Consider the following 16,066-nt stretch of genomic DNA (forward strand, 5'->3'; position numbering starts at 1 on the left):
GTTATGTTGGTTGTTAAAACCTTAACCGGCAGTTTCGTTGCTTTAATGTTTTGATCCATAGTTTCTTTCGTTTTTGTAATAATTTTCTTTACTAAGATCCTCGGATGAACTGATTCCGTTCAAGATAGACATTTAACCTGGCGAGCATCCTTTCCACATTCATCTCTAGAATTGACATCGGGAGGCGGCGTTCTTTGTCTGAATCTTTCATGATTTGAGAAAGAAAATCATATTCAAAATAAAGTGGCCATTGACTGACAGAAAAGACTATTGAAATAGTTTCGACACCTCAGGAGTCCTTTTTATCTTCTATGGCGTTTCCTCAGTGCTCGGGAAGCTGGCCACGTCCATCATATATATATTATTTTATTCATTATACTTTGTCGCTGTCTCCCGCGTTAGCGAGGTAGCGCAAGGAAACAGACGGAAGAATGGCCCAACCCACCCACATACGCATGTATATCCATAAACGCCCACACACGCACATATACATACCTACACATTTCAACATATACATACATATACATGCTTATATACACATATATACATGTATATACATATGTACATAGATGTTGGAAAGGATCACAATTTTGCGCGTGATCAAGATATTCCTATGAGTCCACTGTTATATTTCTCTCTTGTTTCCCCTGATGATGTGATTATTATACAAAAGTGCACTTGGGAACTTACCGTGTTTCATTTTCCCCGTAAACTCATAGGAATATATATATATATATATATATATATATATATATATATATATATATATATATATATATATATATATATATTTTTTTTTTTTTTTTTTTCTTTTAAACTATTCGCCATTTCCCGCGTTAGCGAGGTAGCGTTAGGAACAGAGGACTGGGCCTTTTTTGGAATATCCTCACCTGGCCCCCTCTGTTCCTTCTTTTGGGGATAGGGGATAGGGGAGAAAGAATACTTACCACGCATTCCTCACGTGTCGTAGAAGGCGACTAAAGGGGACGGGAGCGGGGGGCCAGAAACCCTCCCCTCCTTGTATTTTAACTTTCTAAAAGGGGAAACAGAAGAAGGAGTCACGCGAGGAGTGCTCATCCTCCTCGAAGGCTCAGATTGGGGTGTCTAAATGTGTGTGGATGTAACCAAGATGAGAAAAAAGGAGAGATAGGTAGTATGTTTGAGGAAAGGAACCTGGATGTTTTGCCTCTGAGTGAAACGAAGCTCAAGGGTAAAGGGGAAGAGTGGTTTGGGAATGTCTTGGGAGTAAAGTCAGGGGTTAGTGAGAGGACTAGAGCAAGGGAAGGAGTAGCACTACTCCTGAATCAGGAGTTGTGGGAGTATGTGATAGAGTGTAAGAAAGTAACTTCTAGATTGATATGGGTAAAACTGAAACTTGATGGAGAGAGATGGGTGATTATTGGTGCATATGCACCTGGGCATGAGAAAAAAGATCATGAGAGGCAAGTGTTTTGGGAGCAGCTGAATGAGTGTGTTAGTGGTTTTGATGCACAAGACCGGGTTATAGTGATGGGTGATTTGAATGCAAAGGTGAGTAATGTGGCAGTTGAGGGAATAATTGGTATACATGGAGTGTTCAGTGTTGTAAATGGAAATGGTGAAGAGCTTGTAGATTTATGTGCTGAAAAAGGACTGGTGATTGGGAATACCTGGTTTAAAAAGCGAGATATACAAAAGTATACGTATGTAAGTAGGAGAGATGGCCAGAGAGCGTTATTGGATTACGTGTTAATTGATAGACGCACGAAAGAGAGATTTTTGGATGTTAATGTGCTGAGAGGTGCTACTGGAGGGATGTCTGATCATTATCTTCTGGAGGCTAAGGTGAAGATTTGTGGGGGTTTTCAGAAAAGAAGAGAGAATGTTGGGGTGAAGAGAGTGGTGAGAGTAAGTGAGCTTGGGAAGGAGACTTGTGTGAGGAAGTACCAAGAGAGACTGAGTACAGAATGGAAAAAGGTGAGAACAATGGAAGTAAGGGGAGTGGGGGAGGAATGGGATGTATTTAGGGAAGCAGTGATGGCTTGTGCAAAAGATGCTTGTGGCATGAGAAGCGTGGGAGGTGGGTTGATTAGAAAAGGTAGTGAGTGGTGGGATGAAGAAGTAAGATTATTAGTGAAAGAGAAGAAAGAGGGATTTGGACGATTTTTGCAGGGAAAAAATGCAAATGAGTGGGAGAGGTATAAAAGAAATAGGCATGAGGTCAAGAGAAAGGTGCAAGAGGTGAAAAAGAGGGCAAATGAGAGTTGGGGTGAGAGAGTATCATTAAATTTTAGGGAGAATAAAAAGATGTTCTGGAAGGAGGTAAATAAAGTGCGTAAGACAAAGGAGCAAATGGGAACTTCAGTGAAGGGCGCTAATGGGGAGGTGATAAGAAGTAGTGGTGATGTGAGAAGGAGATGTTGAATGTGTCTGATGATAGAGTGGCAGATATAGGGTGTCTTGGTCGAGGTGTTGTGCAAAGTGAGAGGGTTGGGGAAAATGATTTGGTAAACAGAGAAGAGGTAGTAAAAGCTTTGCGGAAGATGAAAGCCGGCAAGGCAGCAGGTTTGGATGGTATTGCAGTGGAATTTATTAAGAAAGGGGGTGACTGTATTGTTGACTGGTTGGTAAGGTTATTTAATGTATGTATGACTCATGGTGAGGTGCCTGAGGATTGGCGGAATGCGTGCATAGTGCCATTGTACAAAAGCAAAGGGGATAAGAGTGAGTGCTCAAATTACAGAGGTATAAGTTTGTTGAGTATTCCCGGTAAATTATATAGTAGGGTATTGATTGAGAGGGTGAAGGCATGTACAGAGCATCAGATTGGGGAAGAGCAGTATGGTTTCAGAAGTGGTAGAGGATGTGTGGATAAGGTGTTTGCTCTGAAGAATGTATGTGAGAAATACTTAGAAAAGCAAATGGATTAATATGTAGCATTTATGGCTCTGGAGAAGGAATATGATAGAGTTGATAGAAATGCTCTGTGGAAGGTTTTAAGAATATATGGTGTGGGAGGCAAGTTGTTAGAAGCAGTGAAAAGTTTTTATCAAGGATGTAAGGCATGTGTAAGTGTAGGAAGAGAGGAAAGTGATTGGATCTCAGTGGATGTAGATTTGCGGCAGGGGTGTATGATGTCTCCATGGTTGTTTAATTTGTTTATGGATAGGGTTGTTAGGGAGGTGAATGCAAGAGTTTTGGAAAGAGGGGCAAGTATACAGTCTGTTGTGGATGAGAGAACTTGGAAAGTGAGTCAGTTGTTCGCTGATGATACAGCGCTGGTGGCTGATTCATGTGAGAAACTGCAGAAGCTGGTGACTGAGTTTGGTAAAGTGTGTGAAAGAAGAAAGTTAAGAGTAAATGTGAATAAGAACAAGGTTATTAGGTACAGTAGGGTTGAGGGTCAAGTCAATTGGGAGGTAAGTTTGAATGGAGAAAAACTGGAGGAAGTAAAGTGTTTTAGATATCTGGGAGTGGATCTGGCAGCGGATGGAACCATGGAAGCGGAAGTGAATCATAGGGTGGGGGAGGGGGCGAAAATCCTTGGAGCCTTGAAGAATGTGTGGAAGTCGAGAACATTATCTCGGAAAGCTAAAATGGGTATGTTTGAAGGAAAAGTGGTTCCAACAATGTTGTATGGTTGCGAGACGTGGGCTATGGATAGCGTTGTGCGCAGGAGGGTGGATGTGCTGGAAATGAGATGTTTGAGGACAATATGTGGTGTGAGGTGGCTTCATCGAGTAAGTAATGTAAGGGTAAGAGAGATGTGTGGAAATAAAAAGAGCGTGGTTGAGAGAGCAGAAGAGGGTGTTTTGAAATGGTTTGGGCACATGGAGAGAATGAGTGAGGAAAGATTGACCAAGAGGATATATGTGTCAGAGGTGGAGGGAACGAGGAGAAGTGGGAGAACAAATTGGAGGTGGAAAGATGGAGTGAAAAAGATTTTGTGGGATCGGGGCCTGAACATGCAGGAGGGTGAAAGGAGGGCAAGGAATAGAGTGAATTGGATCGATATGGTATACCGGGGTTGACGTGCTGTCAGTGGATTGAATCAGGGCATGTGAAGCGTCTGGGGTAAACCATGGAAAATTGTGTGGGGCCTGGATGTGGAAAGGGAGCTGTGGTTTCGGGCATTATTGCATGACAGCTAGAGACTGAGTGTGAACGAATGAGGCCTTTCTTGTCTTTTCCTAGTGCGACCTCGCACACATGAGGAGGGGAGGGGGATGGTATTCCATGTGTGGCGAGGTGGCGATGGGAATGAATAAAGGCAGACAGTGTGAATTGTGTGCATGGGTATATATGTATGTGTCTGTGTGTGTATATATATATGTGTTCATTGAGATGTATAGGTATGTATATTTCCGTGTGTGGACGTGTATGTATATACATTGTGTATGGAGTGGGTTGGGCCATTACTTTCGTCTGTTTCCTTGCGCTAACTCGCAAACGCGGGAGACAGCGACAAAGCAAAATAAATAATATATATATATATATATACATATATATATATATATATATATATATATATATATATATATATATATATATATATATATATATATATAGGGTTGAGGGTCAATTCAATTGGGAGGTCACTTTCAATGGAGAAAAACTGGAGGAAGTAAAGTGTTTTACATATCTGGGAGTGGAATTGGCGCGGATGGGACCATGGAAGCGGAAGTGAATCATAGGGTGGGGAGGGGGCGAAAATCCTGGGAGCCTTGAAGAATGTGTGGAAGTCGAGAACATTATCTCGGAATGCAAAAAAATGGGTATATTTGAAGGAATAGTGGTTCCAACAATGTTGTATGGTTGCGAGGCGTGGGCTATGGATAGAGCTCTTTGTGCGCAGGAGGATGGATGTGCTGGAAATGAGATGTTGAAGAAAATATGTGGTGTGAGGTGGTTTGATCGAGTAAGTAATGTAAGGGTAAGAGAGATGTGTGGAAATAAAAAGAGCGTGGTTGAGAGAGCAGAAGCGGGTGTTTTGAAATGGTTTGGGCAAATGGAGAGAATGAGTGAGGAAAGATTGACCAAGAGGATATATGTGTCGGAGGTGGAGGGAACGAGAAGTAGGAGACCAATTGGAGGTGGAAAGATGGAGTGAAAAAGATTTTGTGTGATCGGGGCCTGAAGATGCAGGAGGATGAAAGGAGGGCAAGGAATAGAGTGAATTGGATCGATGTGGTATACCGGGGTTGACGTGCTGTCAGTGGATTGAATCAGGGCACGTGAAGCGTCTGGGGTAAACCATGGAAGGTTATGTGGGTCCTGGATGTGGAAAGGGAGCTGTGGTTTCGGGCATTATTGCTTGACAGCTAGAGACTGAGTGTGAACGAATGGGGCCTTTGTTGTCTTTTCCTAGCGCTACCTCGCACACATGAGGGGGAAGGGGGATGGTATTCCATGTGTGGCGAGGTGGCGATGGGAATGAATAAAGGCAGACAGTGTGAATTGTGTGCATGGGTATATATGTATGTGTCTGTGTGTGTATATATATGTGTACATTGAGATGTATAGGTATGTATATTTGCGTTTGTGGACGTGTATGTATATACATGTGTATGGTGGTGGGTTGAGCCATTTCTTTCGTCTGTTTCCTTGCGCTATATATATATATATATATATATATATATATATATATATATATATATATATATATATATATATATATATATATATATATATATATATATATATATATTATCCCTGGGGATAGGGGATTAAGAGTACTTCCCACGTATTCCCTGCGTGTCGTAGAAGGCGACTAAAAGGGGAGGGAGCGGGGGGCTGGAAATCCTCCCCTCTCGTTTTTTTTTTTTTTTTTTTCCAAAAGAAGGAACAGAGAATTGGGCCAGGTGAGGGTATTCCCTCAAAGGCCCAGTCCTCTGTTCTTAACGCTACCTCGCTAATGCGGGAAATGGCGAACAGTTTGAAAAAAAAAAATATATATATATATATATATATATATATATATATATATATATATATATATATATATATATATATATATATATATATATATATATATGTAAGTAGGAGAGATGGCCAGAGAGTGTTATTCGACTACGTGTTAATTGATAGATGCACGAAAGAGAGACTTTTGGATGTTAATGTGCTGAGAGGTGCAACTTGAGGGATGTCTGATCATTATCTTCTGGAGGCGAAGGTGAAGATTTGTGGGGGTTTTCAGAAAAGAAGAGAGAATGTTGGGGGGAAGAGAGTGGTGAGAGTAAGTGAGCTTGGGAAGGAGACTTATGTGAGGAAGTACCAGGAGAGACTGAGTACAGAATGGAAAAAGGTGAGAACAAAGGAGGTAAGGGGAGTGGAGGAGGAATGGGATGTATGTAGGGAAGCAGTGATGGCTTGCGCAAAAGATGCTTGTGGCATGAGAAGCGTGGGAGGTGTGTGATTAGAAAAGGTAGTGAATGGTGGGATGAAGAAGTAAGATTATTGGTGAAAGAGAAGAGAGAGGCATTTGGACGATTTTTGCAGGGAAAAAATGCAAATGAGTGGGAGAGGTATAAAAGAAAGAGGCAGGAGGTCAAGAGAAAGGTGCAAGAGGTGAAAAAGAGGGCAAATGAGAGTTGGGGTGAGAGAGTGTCATTAAATTTCAGGGAGAATAAAAAGATGTTTTGGAAGGAGGTAAATAAAGTGCGTAAGACAAAGGAGCAAATGGGAAATTCAGTGAAGGGGACTAATGGGGATTTGATGACAAGTAGTGGTGATGGGAGAAGGAGATAGAGTGAGTATTTTGAAGGTTTGTTAAATGTGTTTGATGATAGAGTGGCGTATATAGGGTGTTTTGGTCGAGGTGGTGTGCAAAGTGAGAGGGTTAGGGAAAATGATTTGGTAAATAGAGAAGAGGTAGTAAAAGCTTTACGGAAGATGAAAGCCGGCAAGGCAGCAAGTTTGGGTGGTATTGCAGTGGAATTTATTAAGAAAGGGGGTGACTGTATTGTTGACTGGTTGGTAAGGTTATTTAATGTATGTATGACTCATGGTGAGGTGCCTGAGATTGGCGGAATGCTTGCATAGTGCCATTGTACAAAGGCAAAGGGGATAAGAGTGAGTGCTCAAATTACAGAGGTATAAGTTTGTTGAGTATTCCTGGCAAATTGTATGGGAGGGTATTGATTGAGAGGGTGAAGACATGTACAGAGCATCAGATTGGGGAAGAGCAGTGTGGTTTCAGAAGTGGTAGAGGATGTGTGGATCAGGTGTTTGCTTTGAAGAATGTATGTGAGAAATAATTAGAAAAGCAAATGGATTTGTATGTAGCATTTATGGATCTGGAGAAGGCATATGATAGAGTTGATAGAGATGCTCTGTGGAAGGTTTTAAGAATATATGGTGTGGGAGGCAAGTTGTTAGAAGCAGTGAAAAGTTTTTATCGAGGATGTAAGGCATGTGTACGTGTAGGAAGAGAGGTAAGTGATTGGTTTTCAGTGAATGTAGGTGTGCGGCAGGGGTGTAATGTCTCCATGGTTGTTTAATTTGTTTATGGATGTGGTTGTTAGTGAGGTGAATGCAAGAGTTTTGGAAAGAGGGGCAAGTATGCAGTCTGTTGTGGATGAGAGAGCTTGGGAAGTGAGTCAGTTGTTGTTCGCTGATGATACAGCGCTGGTGGCTGATTCATGTAAGAAACTGCAGAAGCTGGTGACTGAGTTTGGTTAAGTGTGTGAAAGAAGAAAGTTAAGAAAGAGTAAATGTGAATAAGAGTAAGGTTATTAGGTACAGTAGGGTTGAGGGCCAAGTCAATTGGGAGGTAAGTTTGAATGGAGAAAAACTGGAGGAAGTAAAGTGTTTTAGATATCTGGGAGTGGATCTGGCAGTGGATGGAACCATGGGAGCCTTGGAGAATGTTTGGAAGTCGAGAACATTATCTTGGAAAGCAAAAATTGTGTACGTTTGAAGGAACAGTGGTTCCAACAATGTTGTATGGTTGCGAGGCGTGGGCTATGGATAGAGTTGTGCGCAGGAGGGTGGATGTGCTGGAAATGAGTTGTTTGAGGACAATATGTGGTGTGATGTCGTTTGAACGAGTAAGTAATGTAAGGGTGAAAGAGATGTGTGGAAATAAAAAGAGTGTGGTTGAGAGAGCAGAAGAGGGTGTTTTGAAATGGTTTGGTCACATGGAGAGAATGAGTGAGGAAAGATTGACCAAGAGGATATATGTGTCAGAGGTGGAGGGAACGAGGAGAAGTGGGAGACCAAATTGGAGGTGGAAAGATGGAGTGAAAAAGATTTTGAGTGATCGGGGCCTGGACATGCAGGAAAGTGAAAGGCGTGCAAGGAATAGAGTGAATTGGAACGTTGTGGTATACCGGGGTCGACATGCTGTCAATGGATTGAACCAGGGCATGTGAAGGTCTGGGGTAAACCATGGAAAGTTGTGTGGGTCCTGGATGTGGAAAGGGAGCTGTGGTTTCGGTGCATTATAACATGAGTGCTAGAGACTGACTGCGAACGAATGGGGCCTTTGGTGTCTTTTCCTAGCGCTACCTCGCACACATGAGGGGGAAGGGGATGGTATTCCATGTGTGGCGAGGTGGCGATGGGAACAAATAAAGGCAGACAGTATGAATTATGTACATGTGTATATATGTATATGTCTGTGTGTGTATATATATGTGTACATTGAGATGTATAGGTATGTATATTTGCGTGTGTGGACGTATATATATATACATGTGTATGTGGGCGGGTTGTGCCATTCTTTCGTCTGTCTCCTTGCGCTACCTCGCTAACGCGGGAGACAGCGACAAAGCAAAATAAAAAAAAGAAATATATATATATATATATATATATATATATATATATATATATATATATATATATATATATATATATATATATATAAATATATACTTATTTATTTATTTTGCTTTGTCGCTGTCTCCCGCGGTAGCGAGGTAGCGCAAGGAAACAGACGAAAGAATGTCCCAACCCACCCGCATACACATGTATATACATACACGTCCACACACGCAAATATACATACCTATACATCTCAATGTACGCATATGTATACACACACAGACATATTCATGTATACACATGTACATAATTCACACTGCCTGAGTTTATTTATTCATATCGCCACCTCGCGACTCATGGAATAACAACCCCCTCCCGCGTCTTGTGTGCGAGGTAACACTTGGAAAAGGCAATAAAGGCCCCATTCGCTCGCACTCAGTCTCTAGCTGTCATGTAATAATGCACCGAAACCACAGCTTGTTTTCCACATCCAGGCCCCACAGAACTTTCAATGGTTTACCCCAGACGCTTCACATGCCCTGATTCAATCCCTGGTTAAATCCATTGACTGCACGTCCATCCCGATATACCACATCGTTCCAATTCACTCTATTCCTTGCACGCCTTTCACCTTCCTGCATGTTCAGGCCCCGATCACTCAAAATCTTTTTCACTCCATCTTTCCACCTCCAATTTGGTCTCCCACTTCTCCTCATTCCCTCCACCTCCGACACATATATCCTCTTGGTCAATTTTTCCTCACTCATTCTCTCCATGTGACCAAACCATTTCAAAACACTCTCTTCTGCTCTCTCAACCACACTTTTTATTTCCACACATCTCTCTTTCCCTTACATTACTTACTCGATCAAACCACCTCACACCACATATTTTCCTCAAACATTTCATTTCCAGCACATCTACCCTCCTGCGCACCACTCTATCCATAGCCCACGCCTCGCAACCATACAACATTGTTGGAACCACTATTCCTTCAAACATACCCATTTTTGCTTTCCGAGATAATATTCTTGACTTCCAAACATTCTTCAAGACTCCCAGAACCTTCGCCCCCTCCACCACCCTATGATTCACTTCCGCTTCCATGGTTCCATCCGCTGCCAGGTCCACTCCCAGATATCTAAAACACTTTACTTCTTCCAGTTTTTCTCTATTCAAACTTACCTCCCAATTGACTTGAAGCTCAACTCTACTGTACCTAATAACCTTGCTCTTATTCACATTTACTCTTAACTTTCTTCTTTCACACACTTTACCAAATTTCGTCACCAGCTTTTGCAGTTTCTCACATGAATCAGCCACCAGCGGTGTATCATCAGCGAACAACAACTGACTCACTTCCCAAGCTCTCTCATCCACAACAGACTGCATACTTGTCCCTCTTTCCAAAACTCTTGCATTCACCTCCCTAACAACCCCATCCATAAACAAATTAAACAACCATGGAGACATCACACACCCCTGCCGGAAACGTATATTCACTGAGAACCAATCACTTTCCTCTCTTCCTACACGTACACATGCGTTACATCCTCGATAAAAACTTGTCACTGCTTCTAACAACTAGCTTCCCACACCATATATGCTTAATACCTTCCACAGAGCATCTCTATCAACTCTACCATATGCCCTCTCCAGATCCATAAATGCTACATACAAATCCATTTGCTTTTCTAAGTATTTCTCACATACATTCTTCAAAGGAAACACCTGATCCACACATCCTCTACCACTTCTGAAACCACACTGCTCTTCCCCAATCTGATTCTCTGTATATGCCTTCACCCTCTCAATCAATACCCTCCCTATAATTTCCCAGGAATACTCAACAAACTTATACCTCTGTAATTTGAGCACTCACTCTTATCCCCTTTGCCTTTGTACAATGGCACTATGCAAGCATTCCGCCAATCCTCAGGCACCTCACCATGAATCATACATACATTAGATAGCCTTACCAACCAGTAAACAATACAATCACCCTTTTTTTTTTTTATAAATTCCACTGCAATACTATCCTAACCTGCTACCTTGCCGGCATTCATCTTCCGTAAAGCTTTTACTACTTCTTCTCTGATTACCAAATCATTTTCCCTAACCCTCTCACTTTACACACCACCTCGACCAAAACACCCTATATCTGCCACTCTATCATCAAACACATTCAACAAACCTTCAAAATACTCACTCTATCTCCTTCTCTCATCACCACTACTTGTTATCACCTCCCCATTAGCCCCCTTCACTGAAGTTCCAATTTGCTCCCTTGTCTTACGCACTTTATCTATCTCCTTCCAAAACATCTTTATATTCTCCCTAAAATTTAATGATACTCTTTCACCCCAACTCTCATTTGCCCTCTTTTTCACCTCTTGCACCTTTCTCTTGACCTCCTGCCTCTTTCTTGTATACCTCTCCCGCTCATTTGCATTTTTTCCCTGCAAGAATCGTCCAAATACCTCTCTCTTCTCTTTCACTAATAATCTTACTTCTTCATCCCACCTTACTACCCTTTCTAATCAGCCCACCTCCCACGCTTCTCATGCCACAAGCACCTTTTGCGCAAGCCATCACTGCTTCCCTAAATACATCCCATTCCTCCCCCACTCCCCTTACCCCCTTGGTTCTCACCTTTTTCCATTCTGTACTCAGTCTCTCCTGGTACTCCCTCACACAAGTCTCCTTCCCAAGCTCACCTACTCTCACCACTCTCTTCCCCCCAACATTCTCTCTTCTTTTCTGAAAACCCCTACAAATTTTCACCTTCGCCTACACAAGATAATGATCAGACATCCCTCCAGTTGCACCTCTCAGCACATTACCATCCAAAAGTCTCTCTTTCGCGCGCCTAGCGATTAACACGTAATCCAAAAACGCTCTCTGGCCATCTCTCCTACTTACACACGTATACTTATGTACATCTCGCTTTTTAAACCAGGTATTCCCAATCACCATTCCTTTTTCAGCACATAAATCTGCAAGCTCCTCACCATTTCCATTTACAACACTGAGCACCCCATGTATACCAATTATTCCTTCAACTGCCACATTACTCACCTTTGCATTTAAATCACCCATCACTATAACCCGGTCGCGTGCATCAAAACCACTAACACACTCATTCAGCTGCTCCCAAAACACTTGCCTCTTATGATCATTCTTCTCATGCCCAGGTGCATATGCACCAATAATCACCCATGTCTCTCCATCAACTTTCAGTTTTACCCATATCAATCTAGAATTTACTTTCTTACACTCTGTCACATACTCCCACAACTCCTGTTTCAGGAGTAGTGCTACTCCTTTTCTTGCTCTTGTCCTCTCACTAACCCCTGACTTTACTCCCAAGACATTCCCAAACCACTCTTCCCCTTTACCCTTGATCTTCGTTTCACTCAGAGCCAAAACATCCAGGTTCCTTTCCTCAAACATACTACTTATCTCTCCTTTTTTCTCATCTTGGCTACATCCACACACATTTAGACACCCCAATCTGAGCCTTCGAGGAGGATGAGCACTCCGCGCGTGACTCCTTCTTCTGTTTCCCCTTTCAGAAAGTAAGATAAAAGGAGGGGAGGGTTTCTCGCCCCCCGCTCCCGTCCCCTTTAGTTGCCTTCTACGACACGCGAGGAATGTGTGGGAAGTATTCTTTCTCCCCTATCCCCAGGGATATATATATATATATATATATATATATATATATATATATATATATATATATATATATATATATATATATATATATATATATATATATATATATATATATATATATATATATATATATATATATATATATATATATATATATATATATATATATATATATATATATATATATATATATATTATCATTATTTTTGTTTGGTCGCTGTCTCCCGCGGTAGCGAGGTAGCGCAAGGAAACAGACGAAAGAATGGCCCAACCCACCCACATACACATATATATACATACACGTCCACACACGCAAATATACATACCTGTACATCTCAATGTACACATATATATACACACACAGACATATACATATATACACATGTACATAATTCATACTGTCTGCCTTTACGTGTTCCCATCGCCACCTCGCCACACATGGAATAACAACCCCTTCCCCCCTCATGTGTGCGAGGTAGCGCTAGAAAAAGACACCAAAGGCCCCATTCGTTCACACTCAGTCTCTAGCTTTCATGTAATAATGCACCGAAACCACAGCTCCCTTTCCACATCCAGGACCCACACACTTTCCATGGTTTACCCCAGACGCTTCACATGCCCTAGTTCAATCCATTGACAGCACGTCGACCCCAGTATACCACATCGTTCCAATTCTCTCTATTCCTTGCACGAATTTCACCCTCCTGCATGTTCAGGCCCCGATCACTCAAAAATTTTTTCACTCCATCTTTCCATCTAAAATTTGGTCTCCCACTTCTCCTCGTTCCCTCCACCTCTGACACATATATCCTCTTGGTCAATCTTTCCTCACTCATTCTCTCCATGTGACCAAACCATTTCAAAACACCCTCTTCTGCTCTCTCAACCACACTCTTTTTATTTCCACACATCTCTCTTACCCTTACATTACTTACTCGATCAAACCACCTCACACCACATATTGCCCTCAAACATCTCATTTCCAGCACATCCACCCTCCTGCGCACAACTCTATCCATAGCCCACGCCTCGCAACCATAAAACATTGTTGGAACCACTATTCCTTCAAACATACCCATTTTTGCTTTCTGAGATAATGTTCTCGACTTCCAAACATTCTTCAAGGCTCCCAGAATTCTCGCCCCCTCCCCCACCCTTTGATTCACTTCCGCTTCCATGGTTCCAACCGCTGCCAGATCCACTCCCAGATATCTAAAACACTTTACTTCCTCCAGTTTTTCTCCATTCAAACTTACCTCCCAATTGACTTGACCCTCAACCCTACTGTACCTAATACCCTTGCTCTTGTTCACATTTACTCTTAACTTTCTTCTTTCACACACTTTACCAAACTCAGTCACCAGCTTCTTCAGTTTCTTACATGAATCAGCCACCAGCGCTGTATCATCAGCGAATACAGTCACCCCCTTTTTTAATAAATTCCACTGCAATACCATCCAAACCTGCTTCCTTGCCGGCTTTCATCTTTCGTAAAGCTTTTATTACCTCTTCTCTATTTACCAAATAATTTTCCCTAACCCTCTCACTTTGCACACCACCTCGACCAAAACACTCTATATCTGCCACTCTATCATCAAACACATTCAACAAACCTTCAAAATACTCACTCCATCTCCTTCTCACATCACCACTACTTGTTATCACCTCCCCATTAGTCCCCTTCACTGAAGTTCCCATTTGCTCCCTTGTGTTACGCACTTTATTTACCTCCTTTCAAAACATCTTTTTATTCGCCCTGAAATTTAATGATACTCTCTCACCCCAACTCTCATTTGCCCTCTTTTTCACCTCTTGCACCTTTCTCTTGACCTCCTGCCTATTTCTTTTATACCTCTCCCACTCAATTGCATTTTTTCCCTGCAAAAATCGTCCAAATCCCTCTCTCCTCTCTTTCACTAATAATCTTACTTCTTCATCCCACCACTCACTATCTTTTCTAATCAACCCACCTCCCACGCTTCTCATGCCACAAGCATCTTTTGCGCAAGCCATCACTGCTTCCCTAAATGCATCCCATTCCTCCCCCACTCCCCTTACCTCCTTTGTTCTCACCTTTTTCCATTCTGTACTCAGTCTCTCCTGGTACTTCCTCACACAAGTCTCCTTCCCAAGCTCACTTACTCTCACCACTCTCTTCACCCCAACATTCTCTCTTCTTTTCTGAAACCCCCACAAATCTTCACCTTCGCCTCCAGAAGATAATGATCAGACATCCCTCCAGTTGCACCTCTTAGCACATTAACATCCAAAAATCTCTCTTTCGTGCGTCTATCAATTAACACGTAATCCAATAACGCTCTCTGGCCATCTCTCCTACTTACATACGTATACTTATGTATATCTCGCATTTTAAACCATGTATTCCCAATCACCAGTCCTTTTTCAGCACACAAATCTACAAGCTCTTCACCATTTCCATTTACAACACTGAACACTCCATGTATACCAATTATTCCCTCAACTACCACATTACTCACCTTTGCATTCAAATCACCCATCACTATAACCCGGTCTTGTGCATCAAAACCACTAACACACTCATTCAGCTGCTCCCAAAACACTTGCCTCTCATGATCTTTCTTCTCTCATGCCCAGGTGCATATGCACCAATAATCACCCATCTCTCTCCATCAACTTTCAGTTTTACCCATATCAATGTAGAATTTACTTTCTTGCACTCTATCACATACTCCCACAACTCCTGATTCAGGTGTAGTGCTACTTCTTCGCTTGCTCGTGTCCTCTCACTAACCCCTGACTTTACTCCCAAGACATTCCCAAACCACTCTTCCCCTTTACCCTTGAGCTTCGTTTCACTCAGAGCCAAAACATCCAGGTTCCTTTCCTCAAACATACTACCTACCTCTCCTTTTTTATCATCTTGGTTACATCCACACACATTTATACATCCCAATCTGAGCCTTCGAGGAGGATGAGCAGTCATCGTGTGACTCCTTCTTCTGTTTCCCCTTTTAGAAAGTTAAAATACAAGGAGGGGAGGGTTTCTGGCCCCCCGCTCCCGTCCCCTTTAGTCGCCTTCTACGACACGAGGAATGCTTGGGACGTTTTCTTTCTCCCCAACCCCAGGGATAAATATATATATATATATATATATATATATATATATATATATATATATATATATATATATATATATACATATATATAAATATATATATGTATTTATTTATTTATTTATTTATTTTGCTTTGTCGCTATCTCCCGCGTTTGCGAGGTAGCGCAAGGAAACAGACGAAAGAAATGGCCCAACCCACCCCCATACACAATGTATATACATACACGTCTACACACGCAAATATACATACCTATACATCTCAATGTACACATATATATACACACACAGACACATACATATATACCCATGCACACAATTCACACTGTCTGCCTTTATTCATTCCCATCGCCACCTCGCCACACATGGAATACCATCCCCCTCCCCCCTCATGTGTGCGAGGTAGCACTAGGAAAAGACAAGAAAGGTCCCATTCGTTCACACTCAGTCTCTAGCTGTCATGGAATAATGCCTGAAACCACAGCTTCCTTTCCACATCCAGGCCCCACACAACTTTCCATGGTTTACCCCAGACGCTTCACATGCCCTGATTCA

At 42.0% G+C, this 16,066-nt stretch overlaps 1 protein-coding gene across 6 annotated transcripts in view; it reads left to right on the forward strand.

Moving 5' to 3' along the window:
* The window catches only part of LOC139749157 (glutaminase kidney isoform, mitochondrial-like), a 488,059-nt gene that overhangs the window by 172,276 nt on the left and 299,717 nt on the right, over nt 1-16,066 (forward strand). The window lies entirely within an intron of this gene.

The sequence above is a fragment of the Panulirus ornatus genome, chromosome 6, assembly GCF_036320965.1.
Source record: "Panulirus ornatus isolate Po-2019 chromosome 6, ASM3632096v1, whole genome shotgun sequence".
Classification (NCBI taxonomy): domain Eukaryota; kingdom Metazoa; phylum Arthropoda; class Malacostraca; order Decapoda; family Palinuridae; genus Panulirus; species Panulirus ornatus.